A 26,468-nucleotide genomic window follows, 5' to 3' on the forward strand; every position below is an offset into this window, starting at 1 on the left:
ATTTACTTGAAATGGCTAGAATAGGCAAAACCATAAGGACAGAAAGTATGCCTTATGCGCTGCCTTAGCATTGGGGCAGAGAGAGAAAATAGGGCATGACTGCTAAAGGGTATGGGGTTTCTTTTCAATGTGATAAAAAATATTCTAAATTTGACTATGGTAATGGTTGCACAATTCTGTGAATATTCTAAAAACCACTTTCACTGGGTGAATTACACGGTATGTGAATTATATCTCAATAAAGCAATTACAAAAACAAAAACAAAACTAGGGGGTAGTTAGTTCTCTGTAAACATGTTCCTTACAGAAGAAATTAAGACATAGAATAATCATGGTTAAAATGAGATTTTTGACTATAGAAGGATGACACTTCCAAATAATACTGCAGAAAAAGGATGTATTGATGAGTTCAGTACATATAGGACAGCCAACTCTGTCCTAACTTCTTATATAGAAAAAGGTGCACCTGGGTGGCTCAGTCTTAAGGTTAAGCGGCCGACTTCGACTCAGGTCATGATCTTGTGCTCCGTGAGTTTAAGCCCCGCGTCGGGCTCTGTGCTGACAGCTCAGAGCCTGGAGCCTGTTTCAGATTCTGTGTCTCCCTCTCTCTGAACCTCCCCCATTCATGCTCTCTGTCCCAAAAATAAATAAACGTTAAAAAGAATTTTTTTAAATAAAAAATAAAAAAAAGAAAAAGTGACAGACTCTTGTTTTTAAAACACAAAGAAACATTCCCTAAATTCAAGTAAAATCCATCATAATCCATGATGACAATCACTGTATATTACAAACCTACTTATAGATATTATATTTGCAATTTTTTCATTTTTTGTTTTGAAATAATGGGACTTACAAAAAAGTTACAAAAATAGTACAAAGAATTCCAATATCCTCTTTCATTCACATTCTCCAAATCGCAAGATCTTTCACCGTCATAACATTAGCAACACAATCTTCCTGCCTAAAATGTTGTTACAGAGAGGCAAAAAATTTTTAAAAGAAATACTCCATTTCCGTAAATTACAACCTTTCTTGGAGGCAGGGGGAGACGAAGAGGTTGACATGGTCCCTACTGGCAACACACTCTTTCAATGGCTTCTCCCTGGTCAATTACTAAATGAGAATTCCAACTGCACATGTAGATCTAATGTAGCCGTCAGATATTGATCAGAAGATGCCTTGCAGGTAGTATCGCAATCTGGCAAGAGTCTAGGGCAAACATGATACTTGCTTGTATGCACGATCACCCTAGCACCAAATGCCTTTATAACCATGTAGTATGTAAGTATATAAAATCAACACATTGCACTCCTTAAAGTTACACGATGTTATATGCCGATTTTATCTTAATAAAACTGGAAACAATTATTTGTACAGTTTTTTAAAAATACAGATGGCTAGGCTTCACCCTAAAAGATTCATACATGCCTGGATTAGGGTCCTGACATGTTAACCCCAGGTTAAAAACCTATGAAAAACCTAAGCTTGAATCCTACAACTGTGCTTACACTTCCTTCTGACAAACTCAGAAAAGGATTAATCAGGTTTTCACTCAATGACACATCAAATCAAGAAATAAGATCTTCCACCAAAATCATTTTTTACCCAATAATTACATACGGAATCTTGATTTATGAACATGAACAAAGCTTTTGCTTTCAGTATTCATGTGCTATTATTTAACGCACCTTACAGCTGAGCATTCAAAACCACAAAAGCAATTTATTTCTATTACTTAACAGTATTCTACCTACTCGTGGCACAGATGTCAACCTTGAGCAATAGTGTAGAAATTTTAAAACAGACTCACATAATTCAAAAGTAAAAAGGAGCCTTGGAAACCATGTTGTGTGGCCTGCCCGCCTTCTCCTAGCCCCAACAGAGATGGGCTTTAAAACCTGCTCCTCCAGACTCTAGCACAAGAGTGCTATCTGCAAACTTTTAATACACTTATCTCCACTCACAGTTCACACCACATCCCCTCATACTATGTATGTGTGCACGTCCATATCCCTCTCCTGATTACACTTCTTTAAAGACAGAAATCCCGCCTTAACTACTTTGTTCCTCTTCCTTCAATGTCATTCACAGTTTCATTCAAGAGACAAGCAATAACAGAGCACCTGGGTGCCCAGTCAGTTAAGCGTCCAACTCTTGATTTCGGCTCAGGTCATATCTCATGGTTTGTGAATTCGAGCCCTCCATCAGGCTCTGCACTGTTAGACTGGGATTCTCTCTGTCTCTCTCTCTCTCTCTCTTTCTCAAAATAAACAAATAAGCTTTTTTAAAAAAAAAAAATAACCTTTAAAAAAGACAAGTAATAATAGCAAGTCATGCGATAAATGTCTGCTTAACAAAACACTGTAAAATAGTTGCACAACTATTTTCTCCTTACCTCTTTTTTTTTTTTTTACCTCTTACATATTTTTAGGTCAAAACCAAAAAAAAAAAGTGATTTCTTTTTCTTGATTAGTTTATTGTAGTCATTCAACAAGCACTTATTTTAACACCCACTATGTACTCTGTACCATAGCTAAAACAAATTTATGAAAATAACACATTTACAGAAAGTAGTTCCTCCTTGTTTATCCTTAGGGATATGGCATCTATGGCCATATGTTCTAATTTTCTTCTTACATATACCAGGCATATTAGCATAAGCATTAATTTATGCCTCATTTATCTGATCATTTGCCTAGTATATGAAAATGCTTCTGCTCTCTGCTTGGATCAAGTCTCTAGCTTTCCTCTTTCATCAATTAATTGAGAAACAGAGAAAGAAAGGGGGGGGGGGGGAGAGAGAGAATAAAAGCAAAGGGGTCATCTACCATTTACCCCCAGAAATATAGGTTCAACCTAACAAGGAACTCCAGTGCTTTTTCTTGTCATCTGTATTTTTTACCTTCAAGAATGTACTCAGATTAAGTACACAGTTAACCTAACGTTTGCAAATATGTTTGCTATCTAGCATGGAAGTATCTGTCTAACGTAATTGAATACCACAAATTTACAGGTTAATAATCAACCTAACAGTAGTTACACTTCAATTCTAAGAAGTCTCCAGCCCAAATCTAAACACCCATCCCTGAGTTTCCTTCCTAATAACCTAAACCTCTTCCCAGTGTGCATACACGCAGGTACACATGCCACATACAATCCCAGATGCTTTGAGAAAGACACCTATCTGGTTGGACCACTTCCACCTGGACAGGACTCTCTGAACGTCACTGCCCAGTTTTCCTGCGCTCTCCAGTGGCTAAACTGAAAAATGCAAGTCACCAACAAGCAAAGCAACAATCACATTTTCCAAGACTATTTTTGGTCCAACCTCTTTAACAGCAAATAACATTTGCTGTTCAGGCTGGCAGCCTTTTCTTCTACTTCCTTTGGTCTCTGTCAATATTCGGTAACTTTTAGTGCCCCATTCACATGCTGGTTGGCCTTCGATGCCCCATCTGCACTAGCAGCCTGAGATCCCCTAGCTGCAGGTCAGGCCTCTTTTTTCAAGTCCAGCTACCTCACTATTTGTGGTACTATATGGAAGAATGACCTTGTTTCATTTATCTTTATAGTTCTAGCAATAAGCACAGAGATGATATTCAAATAGTTCTGTAAAGAAGGGAGAAAGTTAGGAAAAAGATGTTAGGAAGGGTGTTAAAAAGGAGGTAGGCAAAGGAAGAAGCATCAGTTTCAGACCCCAAATCTACACACGACTGCCTGCTACTAGCTGGCTATATGAGCAGGGACAGCTTATTCACTGGGCCCGGTTTCATCACCTATAAGATTACTGGACTACAGTCTATGACCTCTAAGATTCCATGACCTGTACGTTCTACTGTCTTATTCTCTTATACAAATGCTCATCATGCTAGTGAAGGTCACCACAGAAACACCCATTTTCAATGAGATTGTTAAAAGCAAAGCCTCTACAACCTCTTTCACTACTTTCATATCTCTGAAGATGTCTTTTCTCCCCTAATTTTATGCTGCAAAATATTTTTAGTTTCAATAGAAGTGGACATGGAAATCAGTAATTGAGGACTTAATTATTTTCAAATTATGAATTTGGTAAGAATTATGGTACATTATTTGTACAATTATGGTAAGAAGTCACTGCAGGAAGATGTTAGGTAAGAACTGGATCTACCAAGAAAAGGAATGAATTCTGATCAACTATTCGGTAGAAATAACATAGGAAACACAAGCGTGCCAAGACATCATAGAGGGCCACGTGACAGAATAAAGGTACATGCAAAAGTCAAGATATGCAAGACTGATTTTGGGTCTGAGTTTTGAGGCACAGGTAATGAGAGGCAGCAGAAACCAACCTGCCTAGAGAGTGGGGACGTGATGATGGTGGGGAAGTATAAATTACAGTTATCTGACAGACATCTTGAGGCCCACCAAGCAGACCCAAGTTAAAGAATTACTAGTGTCTGGAAAAACCTCCAAGGATTTGAATGAGAATAAAATCCTTGGTCCCTGACAAACTACCAGAAGCAAACTTTCCAGGAACAGAGTTACAACGGCCTCTTCTTCAACCTTCCTAAGCAAGAGAAAACCCATCAGTTCCTTTGAAAAATATCTACACTCTAAATTTTCTAAAAACACCTGAATAACATTTCCTCTCAAGACTTGGCAAATTTGATTTGGGGTTCACTGCATTTACATGAACTGTATGTGGGCAAAGAAAATCTAGGTGAAACTATTTGTCTCACTCAGCTGTGCACACGCACAACTTCTTACACCACAACTTCATGGGACGAAGAACCCCAATCCACCTAAGCTAACTGTGGAAGCTGAACCTCATTTCTCAAAGATATGCTAACCAAAACATGGCCGCACATTTTGTTAAAGCTTACTGGTCTGAATCTTTAAGTCAAAAACAATGCAATTTCTATGATAAGGTATGAAGAGCATTTTCTTATAAAACAAAAGCGCCTGGCAATCATTGACCCATGTTTCATGACCTTTTCATATCACAAATGTCACTCATTCACTGACAATGCCTCTTACAATCATTCCTTCAACAAACACTCATTGAGTACCTACTATGTGACAGGTACCAACCAGGCGGAGATCTAGCTTTGAAATCCTGGCTATCAAGCATTGCCAGCTTTCTACAACTTGCCATCTCCCATCTCAGACATAGAAGGCCTTTCTCTGCAATTGTTGTAGCACCTTTAATAGTCCAGATTATACAGGGGAATCCCAATTCTCTTAATCGAGAAGCACAAGTGGACTACTAGTGTTCTGGAAATCTACTGAGTCGGTGGTTTCTCTTCTATTTTAACGTGGCTGATGCCCTTAAGCCACTCATAAATAACACAGTAAGGAAAACCTATTATTACCACCACAAGCAGCTGCACCTTGTCAGTAATCAATAAATTTTCTCAAACACTATTTTAGTTTGGTTTAAATACTGACTTCATCTTATAAGTCCCCAGGTTTAAGGATCAGGTAAGATCAAATGACTGGGCATCAAGCATCCTTTCACACAATTAATGCCCTATCAGTCACCAAATCATTCTTTCATCATTCATTGTTGAAAATTAATATTTATTAAAAACCTGCTATGTTTTATGAGCTGGGGACACAAAGAGCCCTGCCATTTGGAACTAAATTCTAGCAGAAAAAGAGACAATGAGCAATAACAATAAACATAACAAATAAGTAAATATATCCGATGGTAAAAGTGATGATAGCTACGGAAACAAGCAGAGAAGGTCAAGAAAGAGTAAGAGTGTATAGGGTCAGAGCAGGGAAGGAGGTAAGTGTAAGTTCAAATAAAATGATCTGAGAGCTCTCATTGGGAAGATGGCAGACATTTAAATAAGACTTGAAAAGGAGGGGGAGTAGCTCAGTGGTAGAGCGCGCACTTAAATAAGAATTGAAAGAGATAGAGTCAGCCAGGCAAATATCTGGGAGAATGACATTCAAGGCAGAGGCAATGGACATTGCAAAGGCCCTAAGACAGAGTGTGCCTGGTGTATTCAAGCAAGATCAAGAAGGCCACTGTGTCCAGAAGGAAGAGATTGGAGGGAGAGAGCATTAAGAGATGAGGTCAGAGAGGTAACAGAAGAGCTGGCTACTGAAGGACCACATAAGTCATTTCAAGGACCTTTAATTTGACTCTTCCTAATATGAGATGCCACTGGAGGAATTTCGGGAGAAGAATAACAGATCCGACTTATGTTTTAAAAGATCCCTATAGCTTTTATATCGGGGGTGGGGGGAGATTTTCCAAGACAGAATACATATCAAGTGCTTATCCCTGGGGTAGAAAAAATTAATCCCATCTAGAATAGCCAACAAAATACTGAAGGATAATAAAGTAGGAGGACTGATACTACTCAATTTCAAGATTTACTATAAAGCTACAGTAATCAAGACAGTGTGGTATTGGCAAAAGAACAAAGAGATCGATGGAAAAGAAGAGAGAGCCCAGAAATAGACCAACACAAATATAGCCAAATGATCTTTGACAAAGAAGCAAAGGCAATTCAACAGAGAAAGGATAATCTTTTCAACAAATGGTGCTGGAACAACTGGACAGTCACATGTAAAGAAAAATGAATCGAGGCACAGACCTTTCACAGAAATTAACTCAAAATGGATCACAGGCTGAAATGTAAAATGTACAACTATAAAACTTCACAAGATAACACAAAAAAATCTAGGTGGTCTCGTATTTGGTGGTGACTTTTTAAATACAATAGCAATAACACACTCCATGAAAGAGAAATAATAAATGGGACTTTACTAAAATTAAGAACTTCTGTTCTGCAATAGACACTGCTCAGCAAATGAAAACATAAGCTACAGATCAAAAGAAAATACTTGCAAAACACCTATCTGAAAAAGGACTATTATCTAAACTATACAAAGAACACTTAAAGCTCAACAATAAGGGGGCACCTGGGTGGCTCAATCAGTTGGGTGTCCGGCTGTTGATTTCGGCTCAGGTCATGATCTCACGGTCATGGGATCAAGCCCCATGTCACACTCGGTGAGGAGTGCAGAACACAGAGCCTGCTGGCAATTCTCTCTCTCCTTCTGCCCCTCTCCCACTTGTGCACGTGCATGAGAGCACTCTCTCTCTCCTTCAAAATAAATAAATTTTTAAAAAGCTCACTCAACAAAAATAAGAAAACAAACAACCTAACTGAAAAGAGAGCAAAAGATCTGAAGACACCTCACCAAAGAATATATACAAATGGCAAATAAGCATATGAAAAGATGTTCTACATTTTACATCATTAGACAACTGCAAAAACAAACAACAATAAAATACCACTAAACACCCAAATGACCAAAATCTAAAACAACCGACAACATCAAATGCTGACAAGGACATCGATCAACAGAAACTCTCATTTATTGCTGACAAAAATGGAAAACAGTACAGCCACTTTGGAAGTCAGTTCAGTTTCTTACAAAGCTAAACACAGTCTTACCGTATAATCCATTAACACCCTCATAGATATTTACTCAAATGAACTGAAAACTTATGTCCATACAACAATCTGCAAATTGATGTTTACAGCAGCTTTATTCATAATTGACAAAAATTGGAAGCATGCAAGATGTCCTTCAATAGATGAATGGATAAACTATGGTACATCCATACAATAGAATATTCAGTGTTAATAAAAAATGGGTAAAGGGGGTATAAATTTATTTTTTTAATTTTTTACTGTTAACAAAAAAATAAAGAAAAAGAAAATATGAGCTATTAAGCCACAAAAAGGTATGGAGGAACCTTAATAGCATACTGCTAAGTGAAAGAAGCTAATATGAAAAGGCTACATACTGTAGGATTCCAACTATTAGAAAAAGCAAAAACTGCAGTGACAGTAAAAGATCAGTGGTTTCCAGAGGCTAAGGAAAGGGCGGAAAAGAGGGAATAAACAAGTGGATCATTTTATTTTTAGGGCAGTGAAATTCAACTGTATCATACTGTAAAGGTAGATAATACACATTACACATTTGTCAAAACCCAAAAAACAGTACAACAACCCAATGTAAACTATGGATTTTAGTTAATAATAATGTATCAATATTGGTTCATTAATTGTAATCAATGTACCACATTAATGCAAAATGTTAATTTAACAAGAAGGAAAACTATGGGAAAGAAGGGGTATATGGGAACTCTATAGTTTATGGCCAATTTTTTATAAACTTAAAACTGTTCTACAAGTCTGTTAATAAAATAATTATTCCTACCCTCAAAATCCTTATTCTCTCATTACATTATACGTATCCTGCCCACTTCCAAAAAGAAGTTAAGATGACGCACAGAAAAAGGATAATACAAGCAGAAATAAAACATCAAAAACCATGTCTAAGGAAAGCAATACAATTATACCAAAACGTCAGCTAAAGAGTTACTTTCAACATTCTTTTGCTTATTTCCTTCCATCGAACCCCATTATATTTTCTCATTGCTCCGTGAATCGGCCCTTCAGAGCACCTATTCCAATTATAATTTTGCCTATGTGATTTCATCAATGTCTGTGCTCACATTAAATTGCTCAAAAGCACATAAAGAAGTTAAGTAATGTAATAGTAACCAGGAAGTTATAAGTTTATAAAGTTATAAACTGAGGTTTAGACACATTAAATAATGAAAGGCCCCAGCTTAAAAATAGCATAGCTGGGCTTTCAAAACCCAACTGACTTCAAAGCCTCATGGTCTTGGCATTACACCATAAAGTATGATATAATTGCTACACTGTATGTTATCTTAAAACTGTCAAAGTTTCAAAGTGATTCAATAAACATAACTCAGTGGTTCAGATGAAAATCAACCTAACTCAATCAAAAAATACCACAACTGTTCCTAACTGCAAACTCTCTTAACAGATTAAAACCCAGAGTGTGAGATGCCCTATTTTATTCTACACATCTGCCCAGAGTTCAGGGCTCAGGTCTACTGCTTATAGAACACAACTCTGCCATGTTCTCTTTATTTGAGTCCTGGAAAGTAATTAGTGTTTCACAAGACGAACTAGAATTTTCCCCAGACTTGTTTTTGCTACACCCTTTAACATGTGACTCGCATGCCTGCTGCCTTTAAAAATGTAAACAAATAACCAGCCAGGAAACTAAATTATCAAGGGGTAAGGTAGGAGTTTGAGAAAGGGAAAGCGCTATTTATAAAAGTATCTCTTCTGGACAATTTACACACAGGTCTTAGAGCTACCACATCCCAAAATAGCTTATCATTTAAAATAACTCTGTGACCACACAATTATCAGGAGATATCTTAACTACATTCCTGTTAGATAATAGAATATCTTCAAAAGGGAATAGAATTGTAAACATTACCTAAGAAAACTGGGTATTACTTTAGAAGTTCATAAATTCTTTCACAAAGGGTCCCCAATTTAAGCTAATGCTAATCCTCGCACTGGTATGTGACTAAAATTGTCTGCAAAGAGCAGTTGTCCAACTGACATTCTGACTCTGTCTGTAATGTAATAGTTAAAGAATGTGGTGTCATTTAAGGAGACACTATAATTTTCTGTGTTGAATGTAGACTATTAAAATGTTTGTAAACCATTAAACAATAAAAATTATTACTTCCAGCCATTCTAAATGTACAAATAATCACCAAATGAGTACAAAAACCTGGCTCAAAACAGTCAGGTGTAGGTTCTGTTTTTGAGTACTTATGGGCAAAATGCTAAGATTCCATTTTCCTATCCAAAGAACGAGAAATATCTGTATACTGCCCGCCATGAACACAAACTGCACATACTAATCACACCTACAGAACCAAACTGCAACATGTAAATGGGAGCCACTAATAGTTTAGGGATCATAGGTCCCTTTAAGAACGTGATAAAACCTGTCAAATTTCTTCCAAATGTACACAGTACATGTACATGAAGGCAAACTTTTACCTCAAATGTATGGAGTACCTGACTTTTAACCTCAGTTTAAAAACTTCTAACCTAGAGAAAAACCCCATTGCAAGACTGCTAGACTTGCCCTATGGTTTCCAAGACACTAGGACAGTGACTTCTATGTAAAGTGTTAATACTGCAGGTGAGAAAACAGAAGATTAACAGTGTCACTAACAAAATTCACTCTGAAAAAGAAACCGCAATGGAAACAGTGAAGAGTTACACCCTACTATGTGGGGTCCAGGCTGTTTTAAATATTAAGTCTGTTCTTAAATACTGAGAACAAACTGAGGGTTGATGGGGGGGTGGGGGAGAGGGGAAAGTGGGTGGTGGGCATTGAGGAGGGCACCTGTTCAGATGAGCACTGGGTGGTGTTGTATGGAAACCAATTTGACAATAAATTATAATTTAAAAAAATTTAATTTAAAAAAATAAATAAATATTAAGTCTGTCAAAAAAGCTGACCTATCAAAATCTCAACATTTAAAGTAGATATAATTTTAGACTTTCTAAGCCAATTTCTGTTACGTATGCACTTTATCATTTGGTAAAATCAAATGTCAAATTTATGCATTAAAAAATATAGAGCAAATTTTCAATATAACATCTGAATTATTTCATGTGATAGAAAATAAGAATAAAAATACATGTTATTTATTAGCTAAGCCATGAGAATAAGTCTCTTAAACTGACATTTTTACTGCAATGACACTCTCTGTACTAGCGGAGCACAGGGGAGGAGCCTGCACGGTGGAAACAGCACTCCACTGTGAGTCAAATACCTTCAATCTGTTCCTTGAACTGCAACTGATTAGCCATGTGACTCTGATCAAGGCATTACCTTTCAGAATCTCAATTCTAAAAAAAAGTCATAAAACTGAGGGATATACTATATGATCTTTAACAATCTTAATTATATTTGAATTTATGAGTCTATCCAAAGTAAACAATGAGAGTCAATTAGTACAACAGAACAATCAGAATTACAAGTAACTTTATTATAGGCTGCCCTACAATAACTTTTCACATATGAACTAGTTCCCTCAGAAAGGCTGGCCTATAGTTAGGTCCACTCAAAGTCACTGGGGATGACTCCAGCCTCCAGGATGACTCCCAATAATCCATATCTTCTGTTATTCACACCCTTATGTAGTCTCGTCTCACACTGTACCAGGGCTACCTGTGTGACCAACTGCGTACGGTCCAAGATTAGGTCATAAACAAAAGAGTCTTACCCTCCGGTGCCCATTCTCTCGCCATTGCTCTTGGATCTCTGGCTCTGAGGAAAGCAAGCTGCCATGATGTGAGCATGTTGTGGCTTCTGGCCAACAGCAAGCAAAGAACTGAGGCCGGCCAAAAGCACATGAGAGAGCCCAGAAGCAGATTGTCTCTGGCCCCCACTGGGCCTTGAGATGACTGCAACAGCTGTCTGCCACCCAATGGGTTCCATCTTGTAATGTCAGAAAAGTAAGGAAGTGCTCAAAAAACAAAGCAATGGGGGCACGTCAAAGACACACAGGGGCCACCTGGGTGGCTCAGTCAGTTGAGCATCGGACTCTTGATTTCGGCTCAGGTCATGATCTCACAGCTTAAGGGATCAAGTCCCACATTGGGCTCTGCACTGACAGGGCGGAGCCTGCTTAGGATTCTCTCTCTCCCTCTCTCTCTGCCTATCCCCTGCCCACACACTCGCTCTCTCTCTCTTTCTCTCTCTCTCAAAATAAATAAATGAACACTTTTAAAAATTTTTAAAAACAAAAAAAGACACACAGGAACCAGCCTGCAAGAGCACCTAATGACCAATGCTGGAATACTTTGAAAAACAAGACAAGTAAAAGAGTATTGGATTACACCCAAAGTATAAAATAAACATCCACAAGTCCACATTGATATAAATGACTAAAGGAATAAAAAGATAAATGGGGGAGAAAAATTTTCCTCAAAGAAGAACCCCAAACAGTTTATGTAGATAGTCCTCTCTCAAGGATGTGAAGCTTAATTCTGCATCTCATGTGTACAGGCTGCACTTAGTAACTTGCTTTCAAGGAACAGGGTATGTAAAGATGAAGGAAGGAAGAAACCTAGCAAACATGACCTCAGAGAGGTAATCAAGATTAACACCACAGAAAGTCAAGTTGAAAGCATATGCCCTTGATATGATGAGTTAAGAAGGGCACTCCACCTCTGTGGTCCTTCTTGCAAAACCCTGTAATTCCAAACCACAAGAAAGACATCAGACAAATACAAATTGAAGGACATTCTACAAAATATCCAAACAGTACTCCTTGAACTGTCAAGGTCATCAAAATACAACTACCCTACAACCCAGCAACTGCGGTACTAAGTATTTACCCAAAGGATACAAAAATGCTGATTTGAAAGGGCACACGCACCCCAGTGTTTATAGCAAAGCTATCAACAAGAGCCAAATTATGGAAAGAGCACAAATGTCCATGATGGATAAAGAAGAGGTAGTGTGTGTGTGTATGTATGTATGTATGTATGTGTGTGTGTGTGTGTGTGTGTCTGTGTGTGTGTGTGTATATATATATAAAATAGAATACTCCTGGACAATGAAAAGAATGAAATCTTGCCATTTGCAACAACGTGGATGGAACTAGAGCATATTACACCAAGCGAAATAAGTCAGAGAAAGACAGGTATCGTGATTTCACTCATATGTGGAATCTGAGAAACACAACAGATGAACATAAGGGAAGGGAAGGGAAGGAAAAATAAGATAAAAACAGAAAGGGAGGCAAACCATAAAAGACTCTTAAATACAGAGAACAAATGAAGGGTTGCTGGAGAGGAGATGGGTAGCAGGATGGGCTAAAAGGGTGATGAGCATTAAGGAGGGCACCCGTTGGGATGAGCACTGGGTGTCATATGTAAGAGATGAATCACTGGGTTCTACTCCTGAAACCAAGATTACACTGTATGCTAACTAACTTGAATTTAAATTTATAAATAAATAAATAAATAAATCTTAAAAACAAAAACACTTGTAAAGTCTAAGAAAATGTCACAGCCCAGAGGAAACTAAAGAGATAACAACTAAATATAATGTGGTATCCTGGATAGGATCCTGGAATCGAAAAAGGATATTAAGGAAAAACCAATGAAATCCAACTCAAGTATGGAGTTTAATTAAAGGTAGTATGTACGAGTGTTAGTCAGTTAGCTGTGACAAATGTGCATACTACCATAAGATGCTAACAACAGGGAAAACTAGGCACAGGGTATTCAGGAACTATCTGCACTGTCCTACAAGTTTTCTACAATTTAAAAACTTCTAAAAAGTTCTTTTAAATTTTTTAAAAACTTCAAAGAGGTTGCATATTTTGAAAAATGTTCTGAGAAAAACAAGACTCTGGACCTAAGCTTCCTACTAAAAATATTTTTTAAATAGACCAATTCTACACCTAAATTATTCATTTTTATTTTTTAAATCTTTAAATGTCTTGCTCACCAAACCTCCTTTATCACACCTAGGGATTTTATTGTGTGTAGCATTACAACACAAATGGTCTACTTAAAAACCACAGTCAAATCAAGACTTGAAGGTCTTCTACATACCAAACAGAAAGAGAGTTTTGAGGAGACAGACACTACGACAGCTTGATTTGAAAATTTTAACAATTACACTAGTGGAGTACATATGCAAGTTTGGGCACCCTAACAGGGCTTATTATGTCTTACAAACTCCTTTACTAGAAATTAAGAATGAATGTTGCTCATCTCCATGCTGAGATGAAAATGCCTATCTGTACTACTTACTGTTCTTTCCTCGGTAGTGGTTCCTAACACTTTACTTGAATTAACCCTGCTTTCTCTATGCAAATACTAAACAGCATGTAATTAAACTCAGAAATGCAAGGAAGTATAAACAAAGAAATACAAGCCATTTATGTCTTGAGATGCAACAAATAGGAAGCCCTGCTTCCTGCGCAAACTCGGAACCAATTGAGAAATGAGATAAAATGGATAAAAGAGATAAATCTTAAGAGAAACAATTTAGTTATGTGGATAAGATAGGAGAAGAAAGCAAGCAGAAGACCAAAACTTCAGCTTTATTGCCAATAAAACCTAAATTGGAGAACATTACTTACTACAGACAAGTGTCCAAATACTGAGACTCATAACTGAACAGACTTGCCGTCCCAGTCACAGGCAGCATGGTACCCTGCAGATAGAACAGCATGTCCCTACAAAACTTACGGCATGGTGGAACAGGCTGAGCTATGGGCAGCTTGTTCATAAGAGACAGAGGAAGAAGTAGTGGTCCACATATGCCTGCTTCCTCACTTCAAACTCACCAATCAGATTAAATCCCCTCTGCTCTCCTGAAAAGGTGCTGGAAGGTATAAGTACTACACTAATGGACTCTCCATCACAGGAATGAGGAATAAGCATCCCCCTCCACAAGAAAAGAGGGAAACAGCCAACATGTATCATGTTGCATCATGTTAGGTACTATATAAAATACTAAAAAATGCAAAAGAAAGCCTAACAAAATTTAAATATGCATATCCCTTGGCTTCAGTATTCCATTGTTGCAAATTTATTCTATGTATGTACACACGCAAAGTTTGAATAGATCTAAGAAGTACTTGGATTCCATGGAACTGGATTCCAAGGAAATGGGAGATTTTCACTTATCTCTGTCTCCCCTAATCAACACCATGAATTTTGAACACAAAAATAAAACAAAATTGTCCAGGGCAGTATCACTGTGCAGAATTGAGGCAGGAATATAACAAACAGATTACAGATCTGAGAGCCTGCTGGAGCCCAAAGTCTTCCTTATTTTTTATTTTGTTCTTACTTAGTTTCCTTATACTTGAAGGAAGCTGAGCATCTATAGGCCCCTACATCGATCTATCTATATTCACATATCAAAATTATCACTCTATAACCCTATCACTGTGTTAGAGCTAACTCTCTGAGAAATCACCTTCTCATCCTTGAGACCCACCTCAGTACCTATCATACATGAGTTAAATAAGTGTGTGTGTGTGTGTGTGTGTGTGCACGCGCGCTCATCTCAAATTTTGTAAAAACAAAACTAGAGTCTGCTTCCAGGACATGATTCATTCCCCCACCTCCAAGCCTTAAGACTGTGACAAGAGGTAGCCCTTAAAATTTTCATGTTCACCCCATTTTTTAAAGATCCCTCACATTTGACAAATGTGTGCTTGTTCTACTAGCAGATAGGAAACCTGGTTTCTTCAGAATTGAACACTAATCTTGTCTGACCTTGTTCCAGTGTTTAAGTTCCTGATCAGTCCACAATGAAAGCGAAAGACCTACTTGTTCATCTCTGTGTTCATCTCCAAGCCCTAGAGTTCCTGATTATCCCTCCCCTTGAAATCATGCTAACATTCCAGTCTATTTTAACCCAAGATGTCCCTAAGAATAATGAAGTGTCCCATACATTGATAGCAAAGGTCCATCAATAATGACAAAGAACATCACTCATCACTTTGATGTGTGTCACGTGCCTTTTTAAAACTCATACCTTAGAAGATCAGACAGCAACTGCCATAACCACAGATGGCTGAGAAAATGGGTTCAGAAATATTTTATGGGAATCATTACATTCATGAGAAAATAGCCTAAATTCTCAACTCCAAGGTCAGACAGAAATCCTCACTATGAGGAATCTTGCACTTCTTATGATCTTAGTCTACTAAAATGGGGAATTAGTTGCCTAAAAAGCCAAATCTAAGTTCATCACTAGGCAGAGTGCAATTTCCCTGAAACCATGATTTACTGCATAGTAAAAATTATCTACCGATTTGTAGACTTTAACTTATTGAAGTGTTGAGTTTTGGATTAGAAAATGTCATCAGAGTCTGAACAAAGACAGTTAACAGTAACACTCAATGAATTTATTGAGTTACCATGTGCCAGGCAGTATTCCAAGCAATCTACATGTAATAACTCATTTCATCTCACAGTAACTATCATGCAGGTACAATTACTACTTCCATCTTATAAATGAGGGGCATGAGGCACCAGGGTGTTTAAGCTACCAAAGTCTGATAGCACAGGGGACTCTGCATCTGAGCATGTATAGTGAAACTTCCCTAAGGTAAATGCCCGTGGAATGAACAATATTCTATTAACAAAAATTAAGTATGTGCATCCTTTTTATCATCTTTGCTTTTACTTCAGATGAATAAATTGATGCTCAAGGAGATATAGTAATTTAACCAAGGCCACTTAAACCAAGACTTGACTTGGAAGTACAGGATCTCTAAAACAAACTAGACTAAATATTTTGCATTCCTAGACGCTGGAGAAATGATACAAAATAGCTTGAGGTATTTTATGAACTGAAGTACTTCATTATCTAAGACAGGCTACAATTCTCACCAGGGCTAGCATGGAAAAACGTGAAACACTGTAACATACACCACAAAAGATAACATTAGACTTCCAACATTTCAGAATTAAAATCAAAGAGAAGAATACTAATTACTCATGGGGGGTTTTTTTGATCATCATACTTAGGGATTATTAATGATTCAATAAATGCCAGACTTTGTTTTTAAAAAAGAAAAAAAGAAGCATGGCTATTAAGGAATTCTAACTTGGAATGGTTTAATAACTTCCTTTGTACAAGTGAGTACAATATTAACTTGATAAAATCAATATTAGGAAAGAAAAAAAACACAACTTTCATGAAATACACACTCTCTTAAAAATGAAACTCTGAACTTTTAAATTTAATTTTGACAGTTACAAAGAGAAATGCTCTATTAAACTCTTCATCATCAAATATTTTGAGAAGCAAAAGCATATGAAATAATTGTGGAAGATACACTATTAGTTGGTATCTAGCTCTTGAAAAAAGGACTGGAGATTATTTGCACAATCAAGAGAAACCTTCTGTGTATAGTGACTATGGAGAAGAATGCAGAGTTAAGAAACTTGAGTTCTGTCATTTAGACACAGAATCTACTTTTTTTCAAGTATTAACAGCATCCAGGTATTTTTCAACATGAATATACATTTCTGTAACACTCTGTTTCAGTTAAATGATGGATGCACCATAATCTATTTAACCAATTCCCCAATATTAAACAATTATACTTGTTCCCAACTTTTTATCATTATTATATACAGTGCTGTAAACGACACCCTTGTTAGCCCTTTGTGTACGCTTATTTTCCCTTATAATAAATTTTTACAAATGAAATTTCAGTCAACATGAAAAAATACATTATCCTGCAAAAAGACTGTATCATTTTTAGTATTAGCAAGGATATTATTTGAAATAGCACAACATGAAACACATTTAGATCTAATTTTTAAGTATTTGTATTTTATAACCATATATAGAAATGTATATATCTGTGTGTATATGTATACATATATACATACACACAGCACACAAATACATCTCTATTATATAACCAGTATCTGTTTAAATACTGTGCTTATTTATTTATTGCTATGGTTAAAAAAAAAACTGTGTAACATAAAAATTACCATCTTAACCATTTTTAACTATGAGTTCATTAGTATTAAGTATACTCCCATTGTTGCACAACCAATCTCCAGAACTTCTTCATCGTGCAAAACTGAAACTCTGTACCAATTAAACAACCATTCTGTTCCTGCCCCCACCTCCACCTGCCATCCCTGGAAACTGCCATTCTACTTTCTGTTTCTATGAATTTGACTAGTGTAGATACTACATATAAGTGTTATCATACAGTATTTGTCTTTTTGTGACTGGCTTATTTCACTTAGCATAATGTCCTCAAGACCCACCTATGCTGCACAACGTGTCAGAATTTCCTACTTGTTAAGGCTGAATAATAGTCTACTGTATGTACAAACAACATTTTGTTTATCCACTCGCCCATCAATGGACATCTGGGTTGCTTCCAACTCCTAGCTATTATGACTAGGGCTGCTATGTAAAATACTGTGCTTATTTACAAATATTTATAAACACAGTAAAATCCTTTATTAGGAGTCCTTGGCACAAAGAATTCCAATTATTTTATTAAGAAGAGCAGATAATTCCACTTTATATGGCTTACAACTTCACCCTACAGAGGCAGGGGGGTGAGGGATGGTAGAGAAAGAGACAGGAAAGTCTATCCCTTCCACCTCTCAGCCCCCAGAGTTCTCATATTGAGCATGGAATCACTGAGTCACTACCGGGAACAGGAACTCTTCCTTGCCTGACCTCAAAAGGTATCAGGCTTCAGCCTCTACCAGATGGAGTTCCAGCAGTCCACCTCCAGCTAGAGACACTCCCTCACTTCTCCGTATGCACAGGCTGCTCCGTGGGTGTTCAGATCACACTTCTTGGAGACTGTCCTGTTACTCTTCCTGGCCATGCTTTCACTTGCTAACATTGGGAATCCATTACTTCTCCAGAGCTGGTTATCTCTGACTTGCCAGAAGGTTAAAATAAAAAATTTTTTTTTTTTGTCCAATCCCTATGGTTTCTCACTTATACTTACTATCTACTATGACAGACAGTAGGTGCTATGATGCCCGTTTTACAAAAGAGAAAAAAATAAGGTTCAGAATGCATTAGTCATTTACCCAATGTCACAAAATTTTATTAATTTTTTTTATTACGTTTCTTTATTTTTGAGAGGCAGAGAGAGACAGAGCATGAGTGGGGGAGGGGCAAAGAGAGGGGGAGACACAGAATCCAAAGCAGGTGTCAGGCCCTGAGCTGTCAGCCCAGAACCCGATGCAGGGCTCATACCCACAAACCATGAGATCATGACCTGAGCCGAAGTTGGACACTCAACCGACTGAGCCACCCAGGCGCCCCCCAATGTCAAAAAATTTGAATAAGCCACACCAAACTTGGAAATTAAGTCTATAAAATTTAAAGCTTATAGTCTTTTCACTATTTTATGCTACATCTTACAAATTCTCTTGTTAATTCTGTCACTAACACCTACGGCAGATAAAAACCATTATTCTCAGAACATCAAGTTTACACACTTTGGACACTTTCTCATTTAGAAATCTACAGAGAACACACACCTTTCTCCTCTTTTTGGGCTACGTCTAAGAATATGTCATCAGTAACTAAATATATCTGCCCTGTTATTTACTTTAATTTGTTCAGAAAGAAACTACATTGTGCTAGTTGGCAAGTTAGAAACAAAACATGTTTCATTACCTTATTTTCTAAATTACTCATGAGCTTAAAACATAGCATTAACCATATCCCTGGGTGAAGGAGTCTGTAACTGCATTAAAAAATAAAATAATAAAAATAGGTTTGTACTAACCCAAGAAACCTAAATGTACCCAAAGATTACAAAGACCAAACAAAAGAAAGCATCCAGATGCTTTCAACAAAAGAAATGCCCATTTCCCTGCCCTTGGCCCATAATACCAAAGGTACTTTGTTCAGAAGCTGCCCAACAGGAATGCTACTTATTAGAGAGTAATAATCAACCTAATAAATTCTTCCACACTTGAGAAAGTTTAAGGTGAGAGATAAGAAGCAGAGACACCTAGAATGAACAAGAAAAACCATTCTAGGCCAAGAGAACAAGCCAAAGGCTGCCTTATATCCAAGGCCACAATGTATCCTCACACTAAATCCTTTATCCTTTAATCCTTTTCCAGTAGTCTGAGTGAAATCTCTGTTCCCTGAAACCAAGTAAAATTGGTAAGAATAAGGTGCAGTAACTGATGCACTATTTTATATATGCTATAGGAGACAGCAATTGGGGAAACATATGAATGTTTCTGGGAAGCATGAAGAAAGAATGGGAGAAGGTAAAGGGTCCCATGGTATTAGATTTGAATAGTGAGTATCAGTAATAAATTTATGATTTGTAAAATAGACATCTATATCCTATTTCTATTAAAAGGACCTAGAAACAATGATGACCAGGCAGCATTAAGCACATCTAGTGTCCAGATCTTGATTATGAAATACAAAGCCCCGTTGAAATAAACTAGAACTCCTTAGAGAAATAATTGATTCCAGATCTGGGGCAGGGAAAGCACAAAGTGAGCTTGAAACATCTTGTTATTCCAGAAAGCAAAGAAATGCTTAAAGATTAATAAGAACATAGTAAAAAGACCCAGAAGTCAGCTTCAAGGAACTCCCACTAGTTCAACTTTGGACAATTCAAGCATCAAAAGAATAGCAATGGCAATGGATTCTAACACACTGAATAAAAAAAAGTAAACATAAGTCAACAGTGAAGTTTAAAAACAAAAAAACAGTGAGTGGGGCAGGGGCAACAGGGGACAAAGGAAAGCTATTCTTTACAGAAGAATGCCAGCTAATAAATGAGAAAGAAATTTTTACTATTAGATAATTGAATCAGGCAAGGATCAAGGATCCTAATCATTGGGTAAAAAGCTACTGGGGAAGACGATATGTACAAACTACTCACAGATAATGCATTAATTATAAGAGAGAAAAAGTACCCAAAAAGGATATTATTACAATGGAGACCTGGCAGATAACACCTTAATTAAGTGATCAGATTTAATGGGATATACCGGCATGTATCTCCTGATATAATCCAGTAAGAAATACACCCTATCACCTCTACAACATTTTTGTGGAAAATGTTTAACCTGAATCCAAACATGAGGAAATGATTAAAAAAAAAAAAAAAAAAAAAAAACAGACTGTGGAACATTCTAAGACAATTGATAAGAAGGCACCTTTTCTAGAATAAATGAGACTAAAGATATACACTAACCAATACAACATATGATCCTTATTTAGATCTTGGGAGTCCTAAGGAATAGAAAAGAATTAGGTAGCTAAAGGTTGGAGAAATCTAGGAAATACGATTATAGACAAGTTTCTTAGGAATGAAAATGGTATCACAATTAGGTAAAAGAATGTCCTTATTCTGAATACATACACACATAATTATTTGGGGACAAAGTATCATGACATATAAATTTAATTTTTAATGATTCAATAAAAATTAAAAATAAGGAGACGGCACACCAAAATGTTACCAATCACTAAACCTAGGTGAAGGGTATACACAGTATACATTCTTTCAATTTTTCTATAGATTTTAAGTTTTTCAAAATAAAAAAATGGAGGGAAAGCAATCTACCCACAAAGAATTCTAACAACCAAAAGAGGTTCAGAGATAGAACACTATGCTTTGAAGAGGAGAAAAATATTTGCAGGGGTGCCTTGGTTGGTTAAGCATCTGACTCGATTTCGGCTCAGGTTATGATCTCATGGTTCATGAGCTCAAGCCCCGCATCAGGCTCTGCAATGACAGTGCAGAGCCTGCTTGGGATTCTCTCTCTCTCCCTCTCTCTCTCTCTCTCAAAATAAATAAATAAACTCAAAAAAAAAAAAAAAAAGAAAACCATTTGCAAAAAGAAAAAAGTTTTCTGGTTAGTGTAAACATTAAAAATCTAGTTTATTCTCATTTCAGCAAATACGTTGTGATTTAAGACCTGCTTTCTGGGGCACCTGGGTGGCTCAGTCGGTTAAGCGTCCGACTTCAGCTCAGGTCACGATCTCGCAGTCCGTGAGTTCGAGCCCCGCGTCAGGCTCTGGGCTGATGGCTCAGAGCCTGGAGCCTGCTTCCGATTCTGTGTCTCCCTCTCTCTCTGCCCCTCCCCCGTTCATGCTCTGTCTCTCTCTGTCTCAAAAAAAAAAATAAAACGTTAAAAAAAAAATTAAAAAAAAAAAAAAGACCTGCTTTCTAAGCTTCTGCACAGCAAAGGAAACAATCAACAAAACTAAAAGGCAACCAACTGAATGGGAAAAGATATTTGCAAATGACATATCGGACAAAGCGCTAGTCCCAAATCTATAAAGAGCTCACCAAACTCCACACCCGAAAAACAAATAACCCAGTGAAGAAATGGACAGAAAACATGAATAGACACTTCTCTAAAGAAGACATCCAGATGGCCAACAGGCACATGAAAAGATGCTCAACGTCGCTCCTCACCAGGGAAATACAAATCAAAACCACACTCAGATATCACCTCACGCCAGTCAGAGTGGCCAAAATGAACAAATCAGGATACTATAGATACTGGAGAGGATGTGGAGAAATGGGAACTCTCTTGCACTGTTGGTGGGAATGCAAACTGGTGCAGCCACTCTGGAAAACAGTGTGGAGGTTCCTCAAAAAATTAAAAATAGACCTACCCTATGACCCAGCAGTAGCACTGCTAGGAATTTACCCAAGGGATACAGGAGTACTGATGCATAAGGGCACTTGTACCCCAATGTTTATAGCAGCACTCTCAACAATAGCCAAATTATGGAAAAAGCCTAAATGTTCATCAACTGATGAATGGATAAAGAAATTGTGGTGTATATACACAATGGAGTACTACATGGCAATGAGAAAGAATGAAATATGGCCTTCTGTAGCAACGTGGATGGAACTGGAGAGTGTTATGCTAAGTGAAATAAGCCATACAGAGAAAGACAGATACCATATGGTTTCACTCTTAGGTGGATCCTGAGAAACTTAACAGGAACCCATGGGGGAGGGAAAGGAAAAAAAAAAAGAGAGAGGTTAAGAGTGGGAGAGAGCCAAAGCATAAGAGACTGTTAAAAACTGAGAACAAACTGAGGGTTGATGGGGGGTGGGAGGGAGGGGAGGGTAGGTGATGGGCATTGAAGAGGGCATCTTTTGGGATGAGCACTAGGTGTTGTATGGAAACCAATTTGACAATAAATTTCATATATTTAAAAAGAAAAAAAGGACCTGCTTTCTAAACTTGAACAAATATGCATTGAAGAATGTACACATTGCCCCTGACACAGAAGTAATAAGTAAAATGCCCCCCCCCAAAAAATTGTATTTATTAAAAGTTCCTTAAGATCCTGTACCAATTCCCTAAAGGTCTTAAAATGAACTATTACATTATAGAGTCTATACTTTAAATGTACAATGAAAAAATAGATAGGAGTTGTAATCTATGAGTATTCTTTGTGACATCTGGTTGAGGTACACATGAGATTGAGAAAAGAGAATGTTTAAAAATCCTAATATAGTCAATGAGTGATTTAAGGATAATAATTCAAGCTCTTTCGTTGAAACTGCACAGTGTTTTTGTTGTTGTTGTTTTGTTTTTTAAAATTTTTTTTAAGGTTTATTCATTTTTCAGAGACAGAGCATGAGTGGGGGAGGGGCAGAGAGAGAGAGGGAGACACAAACTCCAAAACATGCTCCAGGCTATGAGCTGTCAGCACAGAGCCCTACGCGGGCCTGAACTCACGGACAGCAAGATCATGACCTGAGCTGAAGTCAGACGCCTAACCGACTGAGCCACCCAGGCGCCCCCCCCCCTTTTTTTTTTAATTTTTTGAAACCGCACAGTGTTTTTAAGGTTTCTAAACTAAACATTTTATTTTAATACAGGCTGTCAACCTGCATTGCAGCAGAAGACTTTAAATAACTTTTCCAAATTTAACTTTCAGTCCTACTAATTACAGCATGATCCTCCACCAAAGAACAGCAAACACCAGCTATTGCCAGACCTCTGCAGACATTACATTTACCAAGTAATCTGAAATTCAGAGTTGACATGCAAAATGGAATCATTATGACAGTCTAAAGCCTTTCACTATCTCTTTATATTTCATTTACAATCACATTACTTGTTTCTGATTGAATAGGTCAAATTGAACTAACAGCTTACCTCCCCTCTCTGCTGAAAACACATTACACTGACAGTAATTGGATCTGTTTGTAGGATACACCCCAAAAACAAGGAGAAAGGAAAAGAAATTGTTAAAAAAAAAAAAAAAAAAAAATTTGGGAGCTAGAAAGCAAACGGACTGGTGGTACCTGAACTAACAGAGAACTGAATCCTAAGCCAGTCCTGAGGAAAGCTGAGAGAACAAACCTGATTCATACCTTGAAACTCCCAAATACCACACCAGAAATTCATGGTACCAGGTAACCTTGGAAATTACGGTGGAGGTGGGACTTGAAACAGATGGGCAAGGTGTAAGAAGCAGATTTACGTCCCTCAGATGATTTCCCAGCCCCCGAAAGGCGAGATTTATTGTCTGGAGAGAGTGAAACAGAGACAGGGTCTCTAATCTGCATGACGAGACACAGATAAGACAGGAGACTAAGTATGAGTTCATATACTAAAAATGAACAGCTTCCAACCATCTCCTGCCCACTCAGTTCCTTCAGCTGGAGTTGAAAGCATTATTCTCTGCGGAATCTGACCAGCCCATGACAGAGGACCTTGAGACACTGATAGCAAGGTTCCCCGCAGCACAATGGCCCAGGCAGATTATTCCACAGTAAAGGCTAAGACTGACAAGTCTATCACACAGCCAGAGCTTCCACAGTCAGCTTTTAAACATGAGTAAGCAGGCAGCCAAGGAAAACTTCTGAGGAAAGCCTTGAATGTTAAAGGAGGGGACTAAAACAAGTAATAGATTTTTAAAAATTAACTTAGAGCAGGGGTGCCTGGGTGGTTCGGTCAGTTGTGTATCCAACTCTTGATTTCGGCTCAGGATGTGATCCCAGGGTCATTGGGTTGAGCGCCATTTGCAACAACATGTATGAACCTTGAGAGCATTATGCCAAGTAAAATAAGGCAGGGAAACACAAATGTATGATCTTACTTATATGTGGAGTCTAAAATAACCTAACTCGGGGCACACCTGGGTGGCTCAGTCAGTTGAGCGTCTGACTTGGACTTCGGCTCAGGTCATGATCTCACGGTCCATGGGTTCGAGCCCCGCCTCGGCCTCTGTGCTGACAGCTCAGAGCCTGGAGTCTGTTTCAGATTCTGTGTCCCCCTCTTTCTCTGACCCTCCCCCGCTCATGCTCTGTCTCTCTCTGTCTCAAAAATAAATAAAAACGTTTAAAAAAGAAAAGAAAAGAACCTAACTCAACAGAAACAGAGAGTAGACTGAATGGTTGCCAGGGGGTTGAGGAAATGGGGAGATATTGGTCAAAAGGTTACAAACTTTCAATAGAAAAATGAGTAAGCAGCATGGTGGCTATAGCTAATGCTATATTTCATACTTGAAGGTTGCTAAAAGAGTAAATTTTAAATGTTGTCATCACAAAAAAGAACATGCTAACCAACTATGTGAACTGAAGGATGTATTAACTAACCTTATTGTGGTAATCACTTCACAATATGTACATATATCAAATATCACATTGTATAACTTAAACTTACACAAGGATATATGTCAATTTTATCTCAATAAAGATCGGAGTCGGGGGGAGAATGTTAGTCCATAAAAAATGAATTCTTGGAAAATAAAAACAGAAACAAAAAATTTCAGTGGAAGGATTGAAAGGTCAAACTGAGGAAATCACTTAGAAACCAAAACAACAGGAATAAACTACAGAAAATAAAAGAGACAAGCAGAGGACCTACAAACAATACAACAGGGTAACTTGAGAAAAGGAAATAAAAAACTTCCCAAAATTCCTTTTGCCTTGTAGCATCTGAGACTGCAAGATGGGTCATCAGAAGCTCTATTGGGGCCATCTGAGGATATCTGGCCAGGGATCTCGCTCTTACTGTGTCTGCTCAAACTAGCACAATCTGATTCAGAAATACAGCCTCAATATGTACCGCCAGTGTTTCCATCAGTATGTGAAGGATATGGGCTTCAGTAAGGTGGATTAAGTGAATTTCCTTGAATGGGTCTTCTAAGAGATCTACCTGAAGTGCAGATACCCAAGATACCTGCCTTAATGCTAACTCATTGTACTTCAAATAAAAATACTTGAATTGTTAAGTACTCTAATGTGAAAAAACAACTTCCCAAAATTAAAGGATGTAAGTCTCCATATTGATGGGACAATCAAGTGTGTAGCTCGATGGATGAAAAGAGACCCACATCACAACATATCATCGTGAAATTTTAGCATATTGGAGAAAAGATCTTGCAACAGTAGTTCTCAGCCTTGGCTGCATATTTGAATTACCTAGGGAGCTTTATAGAATTACCATGTTTTGGCTCCCGTCCAGAACAACTACCTCAAAATCTCTCATACTAAGATTTGGTTTAAGTTCCCAAATGATTCTAAAGTGCAGCCAGGACTGAGAACCACCATCCTAAATTTGCCCTGAAGCTAAGGAAAAACAGAGAGAGAGAAGGAGGGAGAACAATTTTGAGATTTTTTAACAGCAATAATGAAAAGTCTAAAAGATAACACGTCAGCACTTTCAAAATTCTGAAGGAAAATTTATTATGAATCTAGACAGTAGCAATTAAGTGTAAGCACATAGCAAAAACTTTTCCAGAACACTGAGGTCTCACAAGATTATGTTCCCTGCATCTTTCCTCAGGATACTACTTACAAAGGTAGTTCACCAAAAGAAGGCTGTAAACCAAGGAAGAGGAAGGAATGGAATGCAGCAAACAAGGAACTAACACAGGGGCAGGCAAATGGTATCCCCAGAATGATGGATAAGTGCCCCAGAGATACAGGGCAACCAATCCAGAATGGATTCCCACAATTCTGTGAGGACAGTAAACAAAAAGATAAAATACCTCATGTATCTGAACGTATTGAGAGAAAATTTTAACAACTGGGGACAATCTGG

At 37.6% G+C, this 26,468-nt stretch overlaps 1 protein-coding gene and 1 pseudogene across 4 annotated transcripts in view; one reads left to right on the forward strand and one right to left on the reverse strand.

The window, feature by feature from the left end:
• DST (dystonin) overlaps window positions 1–26,468 on the reverse strand; it is a 490,237-nt gene that overhangs the window by 296,480 nt on the left and 167,289 nt on the right. The gene's annotated exons all lie outside the window — the stretch shown is intronic.
• Window positions 25,374–25,544, forward strand: LOC122220043 (annotated as a pseudogene).

The sequence above is a fragment of the Panthera leo genome, chromosome B2 (genome assembly GCF_018350215.1).
Source record: "Panthera leo isolate Ple1 chromosome B2, P.leo_Ple1_pat1.1, whole genome shotgun sequence".
NCBI classification, from domain to species: domain Eukaryota; kingdom Metazoa; phylum Chordata; class Mammalia; order Carnivora; family Felidae; genus Panthera; species Panthera leo.